At 43.1% G+C, this 20,045-nt stretch overlaps 1 protein-coding gene across 5 annotated transcripts in view; it reads right to left on the bottom strand.

The window, feature by feature from the left end:
- Window positions 1–20,045, bottom strand: part of FAM163A (family with sequence similarity 163 member A) — an 88,529-nt gene that overhangs the window by 9,836 nt on the left and 58,648 nt on the right. The gene's annotated exons all lie outside the window — the stretch shown is intronic.

Consider the following 20,045-nt stretch of genomic DNA (forward strand, 5'->3'; position numbering starts at 1 on the left):
AGCCTGTGCTCTAGAGCCCGCGAGCCACAACTACTGAGCCCGTGAGCCACAACTACTGAGCCCATGAGCCACAACTACTGAAGCCTGTGTGCCTAGAGCCCATGCTCTGCAACAAAGAGAAGCCACTGCAATGAGAAGCCCGCACACTGCAACGAAGAGTAGCCCCCGCTTGCTGCAACTAGAGAAAGCCCGCGTGCAGCAACGAAGACCCAATGCAGCCAAAAATAAATAAATTAAATAAATAAATTTTTTTAAAAAGCAATGGGGCTGGCACAAGTTTTAATCTAGGGGCAGGGGCAGATTTCTCTCACTAAATACATTTTAAAGTAAAGGGATACTTGGATCATACATCATGATCAAGTGGGATTTATCCCAGGGATGCAAGGATTCTTCAATATATGTAAATCAATCAATGTGATACACCACATTAACAAATTGAAGAATTAAAACCATATGATCATCTCAATAGATCCAGAAAAAGCTTTTGACAATATTCAACACCCATTTATGATAAGAACTCTCCAGAAGGTGGGCATAGAGGGAACGTATCTCAACATAATAAAGGCCATATATGACAAACCCACAGCAAACATCATTCTCAATGGTGAAAAACTGAAAGCATTTCCTCTAAGATCAGGAACAAGACAAGGATGTCTACCCTCGTCACTTTTATTCAACATAGTTTTGGAAGCCCTAGCCATGGCAATCAGAGAAGAAAAAGCAATAAAAGGAATCCTAATTGGAAAAGAAGAAGTAAAACTGTCACTGTTTGCACATGACATGATATTATACATAGAAAATCCTAAAAATGCTAGCAGAAAACTACCAGAGCTCATCAATGGATTCGGTAAAGTTGCAGGATACAAAATTCATACACAGAAATCTCTCGCATTCCTATACACTAACAACAAAAGATCAGAAAGAGAAGTTAAGGAAACAATCTCATTTACCACTGCCTCAAAAAGAATAAAATATCTAGGAATAAACCTACCTAAGGAGACAAAAGACCTGTACTCAGAAAACTGTAGGATTCTGATGAAAGAAATAAAAGATGACAAAGACATATGGAGAGATATATCATGTCCTTGGATTGGAAGAACCAATATTGTGAAAATGACTATACTACCCAAAGCAATCTACAGATTGAATGCAATCCCTATCAAATTACCAATAGCATTTTTCACAGAATTAGAACAAAAAATTTTACAATTTGTATGGAAACATGAAAAACCCTGGATAGCCAAAGCAATCTTGAGGAAGAAAAATGGAGCTGGAGCAATCAGGCACCCTGACTTCAGACTATACTACAAAGCTACAGTAATCAAAACAGTATGGTACTTGCACAAAAACAGAAATATAGATCAATGGAACAGGATAGAAAGTCCAGAGACAAACCCATGCACCTATAGTCACCTAATCTATGACAAAGGAGTCAAGACTATACAGTGGAGAAAAAACAGTCTCTTCAATAAATGGTGCTGGGAAAACTGGACAGCTACATGTAGAAGAATGAAATTAGAACACTCCCTAACACCATACACAAAAATAAACTCAAAACGGATTAAAGATCTAAATGTAAGGCTGGCTACTATAAAACTCTTAGAGGAAAACATAGGCAGAACACTCTTTGACATAAAGCGCAGCAAGATCTTTTTTGATCCACCTCCTACAGTAATGAAAATAAAAACAAAAATAAACAAATGGGACCTAATTAAAAGCTTTTGCACGGCAAAGGAGAACATAAACAAAATGAAAAGACAACCCACAGAATGGGAGAAAATATTTGCAAATGAATTGACCAACAAGGGATTAATCTCCAAAATATACAAACAGCTCATGCAGCTCAATATAAAAAAAAAATAACCCAATCAAAAAAATGGGTGGAAGATCTAAATAGACATTTCTCCAAAGAAGACATACAGATGGCCAAAAAGCACATGATAAGATGCTCAACATCACTAATTATTAGAGAAATGCAAATCAAAACTACAATGAGGTATCACCTCACACTGGTCAGAATAGCCATCATCAAAAAATTTACAAACGATAAATGCTGGAGATGGTGCTGAGAAAAGGAAACTCTCCTACACTGTTGGTAGGAATGTAAATTGGTACAGCCACTATGGAGAACAGTATGGAGGTTCCTTAAAACACTAAAAACAGAACTACCATATGACCCAGCAATCCCACTCCTGGGCATATACCTGGAGAAAACCATAATTCAAAAAGATACATGCACCCCAATATTCACTGCAGCACTATTTACAATAGCCAGCTCATGGAAGCAACCTAAATGTCCATCAACAGAGGAATGGATAAAGAAGATGTGGTACATACATACAATGGAATATTACTCAGCCATAAAAAAGAACAAAATAATGCCATTTGCAGCAAATGGATGGACCTAGAGATTGTCATATTGAGTGAAGTCAGTCAGACATAGAAAGACAAATATCGTATGATATCACTTATATGTGGAATCTAAAAAAAAAATGGTACAAATGAACTTATTTACAAAACAGAAGTAGAGTCACAAATGTAGAAAACAAACTTATGGTCACCAGGGGATAAGGGGGGCGGATAAATTGGGAGATTTGGGATTGACATATACACATTACTATATATAAAATAGGTAAATAATAAGGACTTACTGTATAGCACAGGGAAATTTACTCCATACTCTGTAATGACCCATATGGGATAAGAATCTAAAAAAGAGTGGACAGGACTTCCCTGGTGGCACAGTGGTTAAGAATCCGCCTGCCAATGCAGGGGACATGGGTTTGAGCCCTGGTCCGGGAGGTTCCCACATGCCATGGAGCAACTGAGCCCATGCGCCACAACTACTGAGCCTGCGCTCTACAGCCCGTGTGCCACAACTACTGAAGCCCGCATGCCTAGAGCCCATGCTCTACAACAAGAGAAGCCACCGCAATGAGAAGCCTGCACACCGCAATGAAGAGTAGCCCCCGCTCGCCGCAACTAGAGAAAGCCCGCACCCAGCAACAAAAACCCAACGCAGCCAAAATAAATAAATAAATTTATTAAAAAATAAAAAAGAGTGGATATGTGGGTATGTATTACTTTGCTGTACAGCAGAAGCTAACACAACATTGTAAATCAACTATATGTCAATAAAAATTTTTAAAAAATAAAGTGATAGACCTTCAGAGAGATTCTGATCAATAAAAGTGAGGGAAAACACAACTACAGACTAGGAGAAATGAAAATGGATATTACCACATATGCTGCAAACACAAGGAAACTAAAGGGTATTAAAAACAACCTTATGCCAATAATCTAAAAATACAGATGAAGTGAATGCATTTATGGAATAATGTAACCTACTAACATCTCCTCAAGAAGTAAATTACTTGAAACATATTATAATGTGAAGAATCAAATCATCAAAAATTGACTTTCAAAAAAAAAGAAGAAAAAGAAAAAAGAAAACACCTAGGCCCAGAGGGCTTCACCAGAAACACCTACCAAACATTTAATAAAGAAATCATTCTATCTTACACAAAGCATTCCAATAACAGAAAAAGAAGAAACATTCTAAGTCATCTTATTATCATTTTTCACTAGCAAAAAACAGTAAGAAAATGTAATTTTAAAGACATCATATAAAATGATGATAAAATTATTAGGTCCTAGGTATATACATAACACAAGCTATACAGAGACTTTATGTAGAAATCTATAAAATTTTACTTTTATAAAAACTTTTAAAGGTTCCTAAATAAATGGAGGGGTATACTAAAGAAATTAAAATTAAAAAATAAAGGGATACTAAAAGAAAAAAAATCATAGTTGCTTTTTGAGCATAAACCATGCAATATGCTTGTTTAACAAACCAGTTACTTATACAAAAATGGTCCATGGAAATAGAAGGACTCTAAGAGATCTGGCCCAATATCTTTACTTTTCTAGATGAAGAAACCGAGTTCAGAGAGGACAAGTGACTTGCTTAACCACACACAGCACGATAGAGATGGAGCTGGAGAGGTGCTGGGAGCAAAGCCTCCTGGCCCCAGTCCAGGGCCCTGCCATTAGGATGCTATCTCTCCTCCTAGAACATCTGCACTTGTCTCCCCAGGAGCTAAGGTGTCCCCTGAAGTAGGGTTTCTCAAGTTGGCTTGATGGTAACAATCACCTGAGCCACATGTTAAAGCAGAGACTCCAGACCTACTGAAGCAGCATCTCCAGGGGAGGGGCCCGGAATCTGTGTTTTTAACAGGTTTGAGTCACTATCTGGCCCTTTCGGGAAATGATGCAGGAATGAAGGTCTTTGGGAGGATTTCAGGCTGGAGGCAGCAGGGGAGGTGGCTGGAGGCAGCAGGGGAGGTGGGTGACCTTGCAGAGTTTGTGGCATCATCTGCTGCCCATAACAAGACTGTCTCTGGATTCTGTGTCCTCGGGCCAAGCAGGCCAGAAGGAGGAGGAAGGGAGTGCGAGGAGAACCAAAAGTACATGGTGTCTCTGGGTGGGTTGGAGCCAATAAAGAGGTCAGGATGCGGAACCTTAAGGCCATTCTTCTAGGGGAAGAACGGGGCTGGGGGAGCATTAAAAGCCACCCTGATAGAATGAGTTGGAAATGGGTTTCCCATTCCCCATAAGGCCAGGGGTCTATGTTCTCCCTGAAGGGCCCCTGCCCTCAGTGACTTCAGCGCCCAGAGGCAGGGTCACCTCCCTCACTGCCTGGACCAACAGTGGCAGAACGCCTGCTGTAGCTGGCCCTAGCACATGTAATTAACGATTGGCTGCCCCCTGTACCCTGCTTGGCCCCCTTAGGAGCACAAGTTAATTGAGTGGGGCCTAAGCACCGGCTGATCTCAATTTCCTCCGATGCAATTAAGCCTTCTCCAGTCATTTATTAACTCATGAAATTGACACAGCAGGTTAGCAGCCCTGGAGAAGAGGAACAGTTTATTTCCTTGTTCCCTGTCTTGTGGGACATCAATGCTCAGGCATGGCTGGCAGAGGGAATCAGAGGAAGGGGCTCTTTTCACTCTGACTGTACTTATGGCCATCACCAAGCCCTGACCCCCGGGATGAGGGTGGGAAGAGTTGGTGGTCAGATCGGTTCCTTTGCTCCAGATGAGGTACTACAGCAGCAAAGAGAGGCCTGTGCTGTTTGAGAAGGGGCCTCTCTAAGAGATACAAGGAACCTCTGCAAATCATCAAGGGAAAAAAAGAGACCCTCAATATAATAACGGGTAATAGACAGGTGGTTTATAAAAAAGGTAATCCAAAAGGCTAACAAGAAAATGAAGAGATGCCCAAACTCATTAGTAATCTGGGAAACGCAAATTGAAACCACAGTGAGCTATCACTCTACACTGGTAGACTGACAAAAATTAGGATGCTGGATAATGTCACATGTTGGAGCAGATGTGGGAATTTAAGGGCACTGCTGGTGGAGTGTAGATACGACAACTGTTGAGGGAGAGACCTGGCACTACTTGGTCACATTAAGTTCAGACCCCATGAAACAGCAACTCTGCTCCTGGGTCTGTATCCCCCAAATTTCTCAATATATTCATAAGGGGCCATGTGTGGAGATGTTCATCACTGTGTTTTATGGCGGCAGGGAATTGGAAGCAAGCTCAGTGATCATCACTAGAGAGTGGAGAGGTAAAGTCAGGTAGATGCACACCTCAGAGGATAATGCAACTGCTGAAAGCAATGGACCAAGTGGACCATAGAAACACAGAGCAACAAGGATAAATCTTAGCAGAAGGCTAAGTGAAAAAAAAAAAACAACCCAGAATTAGATGTATAAAGATGTATAATACTGCTTATATAAATTTAAAATACAGGCACACAGACCAACAATTTACATTTTCAAGAACACATACCAAAACAAAAACAACAAAGACAAAAAAAACCCCAAGTTCACAGATACAGAGAACAGGTTGGTGGTTGCCAGAGGTAGGGGTGGGGGTGGGAGTGGAGGTGGGAGAAATGGGCGAAGGGGGTCAAAAGATGCAAACTACCAGTTATAAAATAAATAAGTCATGGAGAAGTAATGTACAGCATGGCGACTATAGTTAATAATACTCTATTGTATATTTGAAAGTTGCTGCGAGAGTAGATCTTAAAAGTTATCATCACAAGAAAAACATTTTTTGGCAACTATGTGTGGTGACAGATGATAACTAGACTTATTGTGGTGATCACTTTGCAGTGTATACAAATACGGAATCACTATGTGGTATACCTGAAATTAATACACTGTTATGTGTCAATTATACCTCAATAAACAAAACAAAACTGAAAACACATACCCCAAAATGCATACACATTAAATATGCTAGAATGGCTGACTGTGGAAGGAGGAAAATGAGAACAGGAATAAGAATAAAAGAGAAAAAAATAAGTAATAGAGGAGAGGGGCCTTGCCAAGACCAATGATGAATAATAATGGGGACTACCTGAGAAGTAACACTGAGGAGTATAATTAACTTAACCTTCTATGTCTGAGGTCCAACTCAAACAAAAAAGAAAGAAGGGGTCTCTCACCACCCCCAGGAGGCCTTCCATGATTGACTTAATGCTGCGCATTTCTATTTGACCTTCCTACTTGTTCTCAGGTAACTGTATTGTTGACACACTGGTGTCAAGTGGCTGTATTTTGCTTTCTTCTTAAATTCCAGACCGTTTGAGGGCACAGACTTGGAGTCTTGTGTCTTCGTAAAGCTCCATTCCCACTGCCTGGTGTTCTGCACATTCTAGACAGTGGGATGGCAGGTCAAATGGGGAAGCTGCTTTGCATGCAGAGTGCTGTCCCAACACACAGCCTTCCACTCTGGTCTCACCTGCTGCATGTAGTGGAAAGAGGCTAAGAGTCCCAAGATTTTGGTTTAAATTCTGTTTTCTATGCTCATTGCTTGGGCGATTTTGGACAATTAATGATCTCCTTGAGGTTCATCTACAAAACGAAGGTAAATTATGTATCTTCCCTTACGGGGTGAGGATTATGGGAAAGGGTGTGGTTATTTAAAATGCTGCAGCCTTCTAAGGAGGGTGGGTGTTGTTCCAAGGACTCAGGGTCCCTGAAGTCCTCTGTGCTGCTAACAGGAGAGATGGCCCTTTGTGCTCATTCATCCCTTGATGAATTGGCTATGCCATGTTTTGGGAGCAGACCCTGGTAAGAGCTGGACCACTCGGCATAAGAGAGTGAGAAGAATTTATTGGGGTGTAGGGTGGCAGGAAGAGCAGGGAGGGCAGCGTGAGGAAGAGAGAGGAGCCAGAAAGAATGGCCCAGACCCTGCTGAGTCTCTTGGCCAGATAAAACCCCAGCAGTTAGTTTGTGAGAAAGCCTTTTAAGATTTGGGAGGTCTCTAAGTTTTTTGTATTGTCTTCGCAAACTGTTGGTAACTCACAAATGTGAGGGATATTTTTCTTGTTTGTGGCAATCCAGTGAAGGCACTGAGCTCAGACCTGGGTGCATATCCGTGGAACGCAGATGACACAACAAGAACTAATTCGGTGTGTGCAGTTTAGAGCCAGAGGTCACCATGAGAACGATGGCCCTTGGGACAGATTTTGGCTTCCTATGAGCCCTGGAACAGGGGTTAGAGCAAGTCCTATCTAGATCCTTAGAACACATGATCCCAGCTGATATATGAGTTATGCCTGAGGTATTGCATGTGAAAATAGATGGTCATTCCTCTTTTGTTCTAGCCTAGACCTAACTCTCAGATTAAATGTGTCCCTAAGGCTCCTGATCGTGACCTTGACTAGTGTTCTGGCTGGGACCTTGTTGTCTCAGCATGATACTCGTGGAAACTGTGCTATTCCCCTCACTTATTCTTTATCTGCTATTTACTGAGCACTAAGTAAGTGCCTGGCGTTGAGCTCCGCTCCAGGGACACAAAGATGAACAGGCAGAGTGCTCTCAAGGAGCTCACAGGATGGGAGACTAGTAAACAGTAGTGGGCACAGCCTGTCCTCAGGCCCCAGGACCCCCAGATGCAAGGCCTGGGGGTGACTCTGCAGTCCCCATCAGCCTATCACAGTGCGTGAGCCTGCAAACTCCCTGGAGCAGGAAGAGCTGCTCAGCCGGTGCTTGGGGTTTTCAGCGAATATTTGCTGCAGAGAAACGGCAAAGAGGAGACAGCCCTGCTCCTCAAAGCCCAGGGTCACCCCAGAGGTGCTGCCTGTGTCCTTGATGCCTCTGTCAGAGGTGAGGCCGAGCTCACCTCCTCCCTGCCGAGGGTGTCCCAAAGATGGGCTGCCCTGTGTGGTCCCCCAATAAAAACCATGCCGATCATGGAAGAACAGTGGGTGCATGTGTGTAGGAGCCCTCAAACCTTCAGAGCCTAAGAACCTGGCTATGGACCCCTCAGGCTGGGGAGGGGGTGTGACTTTGATCTAAAACCCAGTAAGCACGCTGCTTTGTGTCTGCCAGCGAATCCCCAGCCCTAGAACGTAATAGATGCTCAATACATGTTTGTCAAACAAAGAGACTAGTGAATAGACACACGCCAGGTTTGTGGGAAGTCTTCCTCGCCACTCCCCCAACTCACCCCCACTGCCCACTGCCCACCGCCCCTGCCACAGAGCATCTCACAGGCACCTCCAGCCCCACCTGCCCCACCTCGCAGCCTTCCCTGAGCTCTCTGCCCGCAAACTCCCACTGTGCTAATAGTCTAGAGGGCACGGAGGGACTTAATTATGTGTCATTTTAGATGGGTGTGGGCTATTTTGTGCAGATGACACTTGTCCCTGCAGCTCTTGGGGTCAGGGTTCCTGATCATGGGTCTGTTCTCTCTGCTTCAGAGAGATGGGTGCAGAAGCCAGTAAAAGTATCAAGGGCTTTGTTCACCTTGGACTTGGCTCTCTTTCCCTTTCTGCCTTTCAAAACAACATTCATTACTGCTGATAGCTTTCTTATGTTCATCTTGTTTGATGCTCAGGCATGGCAGTTTTTTGATTTCTCTTATTTCACAGAAAGCATAAAGTTCAGAAAGGCCAAGTGGCTTGGCCAAGGTCACACAGCTATTTTGGGAAGAGCTGGGACACCCTGCCCACACCATTCTTCCATGACTAGCATAGTTCTAGCTCTGCAGGGAACATGTGCCCTGTGCCATGGGTCCCATCTCTGTCCCACCCCAGTTCTGACTCCACGTTCTATTTCCTGACCTGATCATTTGCAGGAGGCTCAGGAGCACCATGGCCTGTGTGTTGGGAAGGGGTTCACTTTTCCTTTCCACGAGGTGCGTTGTTCTGCACCACACGCTTGGATTTCTCTCCATCTGTATTTGATCTCTACTATTGTTTGGAAGGTGTTCTGAGATCCCCAGGCAGCAGGCCTCCAGCCTGATCACTACTGAACAGGCTTGTTAGGAAAGGCAGAAGCATCTATGGGGTTTGTTTCTCCTTGCTGGCAAGATGTCAGGAGACTGGAAGAGATCCACATAAGAACCCAGGCCACTGAAGGGACAGAGAGTTTGATTTCTGAGGCCAGATGGAGATAAGGAGGGGCAAGGCATTAGGCTAATGAGTGGGCCAGAGGGAGCTAGCCTGTGAGGGACTGGTCACAGGACCCTAGAGTCATCTAACTCAGAGTAGCAGGAAAGGGGAGGCTTGCTCAACGTGCTCCAAGGGGACAGGATTTGAAGTAATGGGATAAAAGTAGACCAAGGAAAATTTAGACCAAATCTAAGGCAAATCTCACAGGGCACAAACAAATGTAGCAGGGAGATTGGAAAACTGTCAACCCATGTGGTACAGGGAGGTGTGGGAAGCATTATTGAGCTGCCCCCTCTCCTGTCCTCCAGCCCAGAGACCTGGCCCATTCATCCTGCCAGTCGGGTCCGATGGAACCAGGCTGAGGGCAGGATGAGGGTGTGACAAGGCAGCTACAGGGTTTGGGGGCCTTAACAATTGCACCAGGATTTATTCAGGATCCTTAATCACTTCAATGAAAACATTCTAAAATGGGCAAGAGGGCCCTGAGGAGGACTCTCAAAAGTCCATTTGCAGGTGATGAAGTGATGCAGGCAGCAGACCTTTTGCTACTTGTGCAGGTGGGCGCGGGACTCCACGAAAACCACGGGAGAGGTCCTGGCAGAACCCCGTGGGCTTAGTGAGCAGAATGGGAAATTCACATCCAAATATGCCCCCTATTCTTAGTAGTTGATACACACACACACTCAAGTCAACTGTATCCCACAATATATATGGTTCCTATTCCACATTCTGGGTTTGCTAATTCTCAACTAATTCCTTGGGTGTCTTCGTGAAGTTCCAAGTTAAACTTTTCTAAAAATTGACCTACTTATCAATATATTGTCGTGAAGAGGGAGCAAAACTAAGCAAACAGTAGTTATATCTCGATGAATCGAAATTCTATCTGCATTACATTCTCTAATTTCTCTGGCCATGGGAGGGGCCTATGATGGCTCTTCCAGCTGAATCTCTCACTTTGCACCCTGTAGATGCGGTGGGGAGGCTTGTGCTGATTCTAAATTGAGTTTCCAACTGCCCCCCAGAAGTGAAGATGGAGACAGGAGTCCCATTTCATCCACTGGCCCCTGAGGGCTGAAGCGGGTGAAAACTGCATGTGGGCAGATTACCCATCAGGGAAGCCTCCAGAATAGGCTGATCCAGATAAGCCATGCTTTCTCAAAAAAACAGGTTAAAAGAGAGCAACTTTACACTTTTTGGTGCAATAGGAAAACATATTGTGTAATAGGGAAACATATAATGTTTATATCCTCTGCTTTCTGCTAAACTCTGCCTACCAGCTCATCTCCTGGACTGGGGAGAATAAAAGATAAGTCGGGAGATACCATGCTGTTTGAACTGATATGACCTGACCTGAATACACTTAGACAATGAAAGGAGAAAAGGAGAAGTTCAAGAGCTGGCATGAAAGGTACTTGAAAAACATTCTGGAGAGACTGCAGGGAGGAGGAGACTCGAGGTGGCTGCCATGTGCGTGAGATATTGGGAGAGATGGAAATGGGAAAGAGACTTTTTAAGTTTTTTTGTATATTATGAATGAAATTTATCCCATTGGGACTTCCCCACAATCTTCAATAAAAGTTTAAATTGCTTTCCACATATGTTTTGCGTATTGGACTTGAGTTTCTTTAAATAAGACATTTTGAAGAGACTGAGCCCACAGGCAACTTTTCCTGTTCTTTCAAGGGTTATCATCATAAAGGAGGATGACTTGTCCAAAGAAAAATGATCGGTAGGAATTACCAGTAACTCTCAGAGATGGGAGGATGCCAATTTAGGTAAAGCTGAAAAGAGACAGAGAGATTAGCATTTATGAACTTCCTAAACAGAAAGACACAAAGAAGATAGGGATTTGGTAGGAAACATGAATGATAAACAGTTCCTCAAGATGTTCCTAGTAAGTAGCCCCTCTGGGACCAGCCAACATAAGCCCCAGTCTACGGCCAAGGCACAGCCTGCACGTGGGTCTCTGACCCAGGGGGATCAGGAGGATATTTTTTAAAAATCTTCTCTTATTTGAATGACCACTTCTTAATTTCATACACTTTTCCTACTTGTTACTTTGTGCTTTTCTTATTGATCTCTTTGACTTTTACCAATTAGGTATATTAACACTTGCAGTGTCATAAATACTGTAAATATTTTTCCCAATATGAATTCCTGTTCCCTGTAAAAGTTTTAAACTTTCAGGGAGCTAAATCTTTCATCACTTTTTCTTTGCTATTTAGGAAGTTTTCTTGCACACAGGGTTATGTAAGGAATTTTTCATTTTTAAAATTTAATTATTCATCTTGCGGGGATCTGTTTTTATACTCCTAGGGTTTCTGTTTTAGTTGGTTTCTTTTCTTAGATAGAGAGCCAATTCTGCCAGGTGAGCCCATTTTCTTAGAGCTAAATTATCAACTTTAGTACATATTAATTTCAGATCTATTTATGTACAGATCTATTTCTGAAATCCCCATTCAGTTCTATTTACCTATTAGCCTACAACTATTCCTATACCCTACTGTTTTTATTAACTTGATTCATCATAAATTTTAATGGCTGGTAAGATATATTTCTTATTGAGTTATAGTTGATGTACAATATTATATAAGTTTCAGGTGTACAACATAGTGATTCACAATTTTTAAAGCTTACATTCCAATCATAGTCATTATAAAATACTGGCTACATTCCCTGTGTTGTACTATATATTCTTGCAGCTTATCTATTTTATACATAGTAATTTGTACCCCTTAGTCCCCTACCCCTATCTTGCCCCTCCCCTCTCCCCACTGGTAACCATTAGTTTGTTCTCTATATTTGTGAGTCTGTTTCTTTTTTGTTATATTCACTAATTTGTCTTATTTTTTAGACTCCACATATAAGTGATATCATGCAGTATTTGTCTTTCTCTGTCTGACTTATTTCGTTTAGCATAACACCTTCCAAGTCCATCCGTGTTGTTGCAAGTGGCAAAATTTCATTTTTTTTAGCTGAAGAGTATTCCATTGTATATATATACCACATCTTTATCCATTCATCTGTGGGTGGACACTTAGGTTGCTTCCATAATGTAAGACTGTATTTTAACTTTTCATTTCTGCATAACATATAGAAAGTACACAAATCATAAATAAGATTTTTTTTTAAATTAATTAATTAATTTATTTATTTTGGCTGTGCCGGGTCTTAGTTGCGGCATGCAGGATCTTCGTTGCAGCATGCAGACTTCTTAGTTGCGGCATGTGGACTTCTTAGTTGTGGCACGCAGACTCTTAGTTGTGGCACGCATGTGGGATTTAGTTCCCCGACCAGGGATCGAACCCGGACCCCCTGCATTGGGAGTGCAGAGTCTTACCTAGTGGACCACCAGGTAAGTCCCATAAATAAGCATCTTGATGAATTTTCCCACATTGAAAACATCCATGTAACCTGCTCCCTAGAAGGCTTCCTCGGGGCTCTGGCTTATGGGTCCGTTTTTACTTCCAGGCAGAGCTCTGCTGGCTGGCAAGTGAGTGCAGACTTTCTTGCTGCCACTAGCCCCTTTGCCCCTAGCTCTTGGGCCATAGCTTCTTACGCAGGGGTTCCGGGCCTCATAACAAGAAGCCAAGGCCGGGAAGATTGTTGCGGCTGGACTAAGATGAGGAGAAAAATGTGAACTTCTGCCCCAGAGCTTTCCCACTTGGAAAGGGCACTGAACCGTGTCATCTGTAAATGAGCAAAGAGGAAAAGCAACTGAAGCCTGAAGCCTCTCAGTTTCTTCTTATCAACAGCAGGAAGAGCTGAGCCAGTCCCTTTTCAAACTCCACTACCCAGGTGGTGGGACTGGGAGTATGTGGGACACAGTCCCCCTGGGAGGTAGGGGTGGAGTGGGGCTGCCTCCTTTCTCTGTGCAGAGGCCTCAGGGGAGGACATCCAGCCCCAAATCGAAGCTGCTCTGGGTAATATTGTAAAGCGATTTCTCTTCTGTGGACAGGGAAATCTTTACGGGTGATGCTGTGTTTAGGAAAATTTCTCCTTAATTTGGCTTTAGAATGAACTGTCTCTGAGAATTATTTGACCTTGGGAGACATGCTATATGAATGTGTGTGTGCACGCACATGCTCGAACCAACACCGACCCTCTAGAGAACTGCAGTAGGCATCCCTGCACGTCACATTACCTGAGAGAGACAGAGAGACACAGACAGACAGACCTGGAGGGCCAAAGCCCAGCTTGGACTGGCCTGTGCTGGTGAAGCCTCTCCCTCCCACAGATGCCCGATGTGATTCTAGATCAGCTAGCTCAGATGCTGGGAAATGGACTGCTGGCATACCGTGTCCTTGCATTGCCTTGGAGGGACAAGGCGGGCAGATCCTAAGGAACGATCAAATCCTGTGGGTCATGGACCAAAGAATGGTTCCCTCTGAGAAAGAGAGAACGAGGAAGAGGAAAAGGGAGAGAACTTGCTTTCTGTCCCCTTGGATGATGGTATGGGACTGGCCAGGCTCAACATCCAATTAAATTTTTTCCTTCTTGCAGAATACGCCCCTCTAATTATTCCCAACCTGCCAGTCAAAACTGTTACATGCGCAAGTTTTGGGGGCATGAGGTTGGAGAGATGGGCCACTAAAAGCAAATGTGATTTCTCTATCCCACTGCTCCATGGAGGCTACTGCAGCAGACGCAGCATCCAATCAGAAAGCAAGCGACTCCCAGCTGTAAAACAACCAAAGTGTTGCCGAGAGCGGCAGGGAGAGGAAGAGAAGGCGCATACTGTGCGGACATGCTGATGCCTGCAGCTGACTTGTGATCGGATGTGGCCTGCTTCCTTGTTTTCTTAAACTTTCTGGAGACGGTGTGAGGGGGGAAAGGTGGAGAGGCAGAAAGATGACACCTGGGTAACAATAAAGGAATAAATGAGCTGAAAGCTGCCTCTGTGTGACTTTCACCTGTTCAAGCTGGTTTGCCCTCAAGGGTCATTTCTGATAGATCCTCTCTCTTCAAAAGACAGTCTTCTGGGCTTCCCTGGTGGCGCAGTGGTTGAGAATCTGCCTGCCAATGCAGGGGACACGGGTTCGAGCCCTGGTCTGAGAAGATCCCACATGCCGCGGAGCAACTGGGCCCGTGAGCCACAACTACTGAGCCTGCGCGTCTGGAGCCTGTGCTCCGCAACGAGAGAGGCCGCGATAGTGAGAGGCCCGCGCACCGCGATGAAGAGTGGCCCCCGCTCGCCACAACTAGAGAAAGCCCTCGCGCAGAAACGAAGACCCAACACAGCCAAAAATAAATAAAAAATAAATTAAAAAAAAAGACAGTCTTCTCAACATCTCAAGACAGATAGCATGCCATACATCCATGCTTAGCTAGCTGCTGCAAAAGAGAAGCCCCCAAATCTGGGGCCTGGGTATTGGGCAGGTAGCCTTCCATGTGGTGATGAGGGGACCCAGGATCCTCCCATTTTGTGCCTCTTTGCCTCCAGCCATCAGACAGAGGACGAGTGGAGGATCACGGGAGGAGCAGTTCCACGGGCCACACCTGGGGGTGGTGCACCTCACTTCCACTCACATGCCATTAGCCAGAGTCCAGACACAGGCCACGCCTAAGTGCAAGGGAGACTGGGAGGCATAAAAGGCCGAGTGCCCAGGAAGAAGGAGGACTGAATTTTGTAGAGCAGAATCATCTCTGCCACGGTCCCTACCTTCTAGTGCATCCTCAGTCTTTAGCATTCTCTCTTTGCACTTTTGCTCCAGTAATACTGAAATGCATGTTGTCCCCCAGATAAGCCATCCTCTCATGTCTCTTCATCCTTATATATACTGTTCCTTCATCTTAGGCCACTTTCTCTCCACCCGTATCTGTATTTGGCAAATTTTTATTACTCCTTTAGGAATCAGCTCGAGAACCCCTCCTGCCCCTTTTAGGCATCCCGTGACTCCTCTAGGCAGACTTCTCACTTCCTCATTCTGTACCTTATGGACCCCTCCTTTGTAGCACTTTGTAGCATAATTTCTAATTGTTTTGAGATGGGCCTATCTCGTTTGCTAAACTGCAAGCCCAGTGCTGGCAGGAATGGCACCTGCTTAGCAGAGTGCCTGGGGCAAAAAGGACTCAGTAAACACTTACTGATTGAATGAACAAAAGACAGAACATCTCCCCTGGTTTTTTTCCCAGGCTAAATGTTCTCATTTCCTTCTACCTTTCCCCAAGTATCATGGCCTCCAGTCTCTTCATCATCCTTGTCTCCGTCTTCAGAATGAACTCTAATTTGTCTAATCCATCATCAAATGTAGAACCCCAGATCTAATTAGGGCATTCTGGGTTTGAACTGATTGGTGCTGGATTCACTGGGCTGGCTTTGCCCCCTCATTCAATGGTAAAATTCACAGCAGGTGTGGGACAGGGCCTCAGCTATGGTGATAGACCCTTCTTTCCTCTCAGAATACTTTCCCCCAGCCATGCACATCTAATATTCCACTCAAGGATCATCCCTTCTGGTAGGACATTTTAAAAACCTTAGGGGAAGGGTGTTAAGTTTAGATGTGTAAGGTATTGCTGGGTTATGTGGGGTTTTGAAAATTATGCCAGATGCTTCTACGTCCATAAATAGGGGCAGTCACTGGGCCTCAGACTTTTCTTTCTTTCCTACTCAATCACTTGGGTAGCCGCTTTTTGTCATGTAAATATAAACAATTGGTATGGTGGGTAGGAGTACATCTTGCTCATCCTCCTCTTGCCTGTCTTACTACCCGGCAGAGGCTAGAACTCTAAAAGTGACATTCTCCAGACTCCCTTGCAGCTAGGGTTCCGGAAATGATTTAAGGGTGGCCAATCAGATGCACTCACACGAGATTTGGAATGTGGAAGTAAAGCAGAAGCTGCTTTTCTGCTGCTTCTGTTGGCAAGTAGGGTTATTGAGACAATGAGTTTTCTGTAGCAGGGTTAGCAGAAGTCTCAGTGACTCAGGAGGCAGGGCTAGTGGCATCTATTTTTTGCAGTGGTGGATCTAGCAGGATCTGTGTGGCGCTGGAGCCAATCATTGTGGTGGCAGCTTCCTGACCTCTGGATTACAGCTAAGGCCATGTGTTCCTATGGCCAGCAGCCATAGCCTTAGCTTTGTGATCCCTCAGCTTCCTGATAAGGTGCTATTGTTCTGGGGGTCATTTGTAGGGGCTCAGCCTAGAGCCTGCCCCTGAGATCTTCCAATGACTTGTAAGCACCTAATCTCCTGTATTAAATACACTTCTCTTAAAATAGCTGAAATGAAATAAAACAAAAATAAAGACAACTAGAAAAAAAAATTTTTTAAATAGCTAGAGTGACTTTTGTTATCTGCAACCTGACCAATATGAGTAGGCACCCACTGACCTCCAGGAAAGGTGACCCAAAGCTTTTGTGGCTTGATAAAAACTGTACCTCTCTTCTTGAGACCATTTGTAGACACAGAGCTGAAAAACAAGTGTATGAATTTGTATAAGAATCCCAAGATCCTTCTGAGAGGACAGAAACCAAGACTTCAACTCCTTCCTAAGATCTTAAGTTAGGGAATCCTGGCGAGTGCCCTGACCAAGATCTGCTGGAAGTAAAGAACTCCGGGGGGGCAGTGGGTACCTGTGAAGGTGATCCAGGCTTAACACAGGGCTTAACAGTTGTGGGGGGATGGCTGATTCTGACTTGTCATGTGGCTCAAGCCAGAAGCCTCTTCTTATTCAGCTACTTTGGCATAGCATGGGGCTTTGGGGAGCAACAGCTGCATGAGAACCAAGAGATATTTAACCTGGCAGCATGGCCTGTTCAGGGACCATGTCAGCAGGGAGGACTTTGCCACAGCCGTGGACAAATATGTCCATTGGAGGGTTTCCCTGGTGGCGCAGTGGTTGAGAGTCTGCCTGCCAATGCAGGGGACACGGGTTCGAGCCCTGGTCTGGGAAGATCCCACATGCCGCGGAGCAACTGGGTCCATGAGCCACAATTACTGAGCCTGCACGTCTGGAGCCTGTGCTCCGCAACAAGAGAGGCCGCGATAGTGAGAGGCCCGCACACCGCGATGAAGAGTGGTCCCCACTTGCCGCAACTAGAGAAAGACCTCACACAGAAACAAAGACCCAACACAGCCATAAATAAATAAATAAATAAATAAATAATTTAAAAAAAAAAGCAGTGTCCCAGTGATCAAGAGGGATGGACAGCCTCCAAGCCCAGAAGTCAGTAAACTTATTGTTTCCTAGTAATCAGGAAATATAAATTGAAACAACAATGAAGCAGCATTATTTGCCCATCTGATTGACTAAAATATAAAAGACTGGATAATATCCAGTGCTGTTGAAGGTAGGGGGTTACTGGCCCTTTCATGCACTGTTGGTAAGGGTGTAAGCTGGCAGAGTCAATTTGAGAGCAATTTGATAGTATGTGCCAAAATCGGAAAGGTACATACACTTTGCCCCAACCAATTCTACTTCTAAGGAACCCATTGTATAGAAATACACACATGCACAGTTACAAGTATATTCCTTGTAGTAATACTTGTAATTTCAAAAATTTGATAAATATCCATTAATAGAGGAAATGTTAAATGAATTTCAATTCTTCAATGGAATACTATGTAGTTGTTAAAAAGAATGAGGTAGAGTAAGATTCCATTTGTATTAAAACTTGTGTGTATGAGATTAACACCTAAAAAATATTTATTTGTTTAATCTAATATTCCTATTTCTGGAAATATATTCAGAAGGAAATTATGCAAAATAAGGAAAAAGAATCAGAGAAAAGATTCACTCTAGTGTTATTTATAACAGAAAAAATTGGGAACAAGTAAATAGCTAATGATACAGAAATCATTAGTTTATTCATAATACAGGGACTCAATGACACATTGTATAATTATTAAGTTATAATTATGAAGACTTTATCCTATTATGGAAAAACATTTAAGTGGACAAACCTGGACATAAATTCATGTAAAATATGATAACAGCCAGGCAAAAAATTGAATGTAAAGGAAAAAAGAAATGGTCTATACAGTTCTTGACTGGGAGTGGAAGTGGTGTTGAGGATTATAGATGATTTTCCCCTTTATTTTTTATCACTTTCTGTAATGCTGTTTTATAATACATTATTAATAAACTCCCTTTTCTATAAATCCTCTTTAGATTAATTCTTATGTTTTCCAGTAATTCTGGTCACTCTGATAACCCTCTCCCATGTCCCCTTCTTGCCACTTCACCAAGTGTTTACCATGTGCATGCTTTTCTTTGGGGCTGCAGGATGGTGCCCATGGTTACACATGGTGAGTATGTGGGGAAGGAGCCCAGACCTGAGCTAGAGGGCCCAGGTTTGATTCCTGGTTCAATGAAACTAGATAAGTCACTCAGCCTCTCTGAAATTCCCATTTCCCATTTCCTTATAGTAAAGCCCTTCCTACTTACACTGTTACATTGTTGTGTAAATGTTCCCCTTCAGCATTTCCTCGTTACTTGGAGTTTACCCCCATGTATCTGTCTGAATTCCTTTCCAGGTATAAATTCCTTTGATGCCTGTCCAAATAAATAAGGGAACTGTCTTATTTACCTTGTATTTCCCACAGCACCTAGAAAGGGCTCTGTACATCGTGGGTACTCATATTTGTTAGAGTCACATGTATAAAAGCACAATATAAGTCCCTCGTAAAAGCAAAGAATTACTGTTTGTTTATTTATTTATTATTAATTTTGCAGAATTTAAATTATAAATCATTCAATTTATTTAAATTAAAAAAACAGAACAAAACAGTTTACCCATTTCTCCACCCTCCCGTCCCCAACCTCTGGCAACCACCAATCTGAGCTTGGTTTTGTTTGTTTTAGATTCCACTTATAAGAGAAATCATAGGGTATTTGTCTTTCTCTGTCTGACTTATTTCACTTGGAATAATGCCCTCAATGTCCATCCATGTGGCAAATGGCAAGATTTCATTCTTTTTTATGGATGAATAACCTCTCTCTCTCTCCCCCTCTCTATCTATCTATCATAATTTCTTTATCCATTCATCCATTGATGAGCACTTGTTTCCATATCTTGGCTATTGAAAAAAAATGCTGCAATGAACATAGGAGTGCATATATCTTTTCAAGTTAGTGTTTTCACTTTTTTGGGATAAATTGCCAGAAACTGGAATTGCTGGCTCATATGGTAGTTCTATTTTTAATTTTTTGAGGAACCGCCATCCTATTTTCCATAGTGGCTGCACCAATTTACATTCCCACCAACAGGCTACAAGTGTTCCCGTTTCTCCACATCCTCACCAAGACTTGTTATTTCTTGTTTTTTGATAATAGCCATTCTAACAGGTGTGAGGTAATATCTCATTGTGGTTTTGATTTTCATTTCCCTGACGATTAATGATGCTGAGCATACTTTCATGTATCTGTTGGCCATCTGTATGTCTTCTTGTAATAATGTCTATTCAGATCTTCTGCCCATCTTTTAATCAGATTGTTGTTGTTTTGCTATTGAGTTGTATAAGTTCTTTATATATTTTGGATATTAGCCCCTTATCTGATAAATGATTTTAAAATATTTTCTCCCATTCAATAGGTTGTCTTTTCATTTTGTTAGTGGCTTTCTTT

Source organism: Balaenoptera borealis (genome assembly GCF_965194805.1).
Source record: "Balaenoptera borealis genome assembly, chromosome: 1".
In the NCBI taxonomy this organism is placed as follows: domain Eukaryota; kingdom Metazoa; phylum Chordata; class Mammalia; order Artiodactyla; family Balaenopteridae; genus Balaenoptera; species Balaenoptera borealis.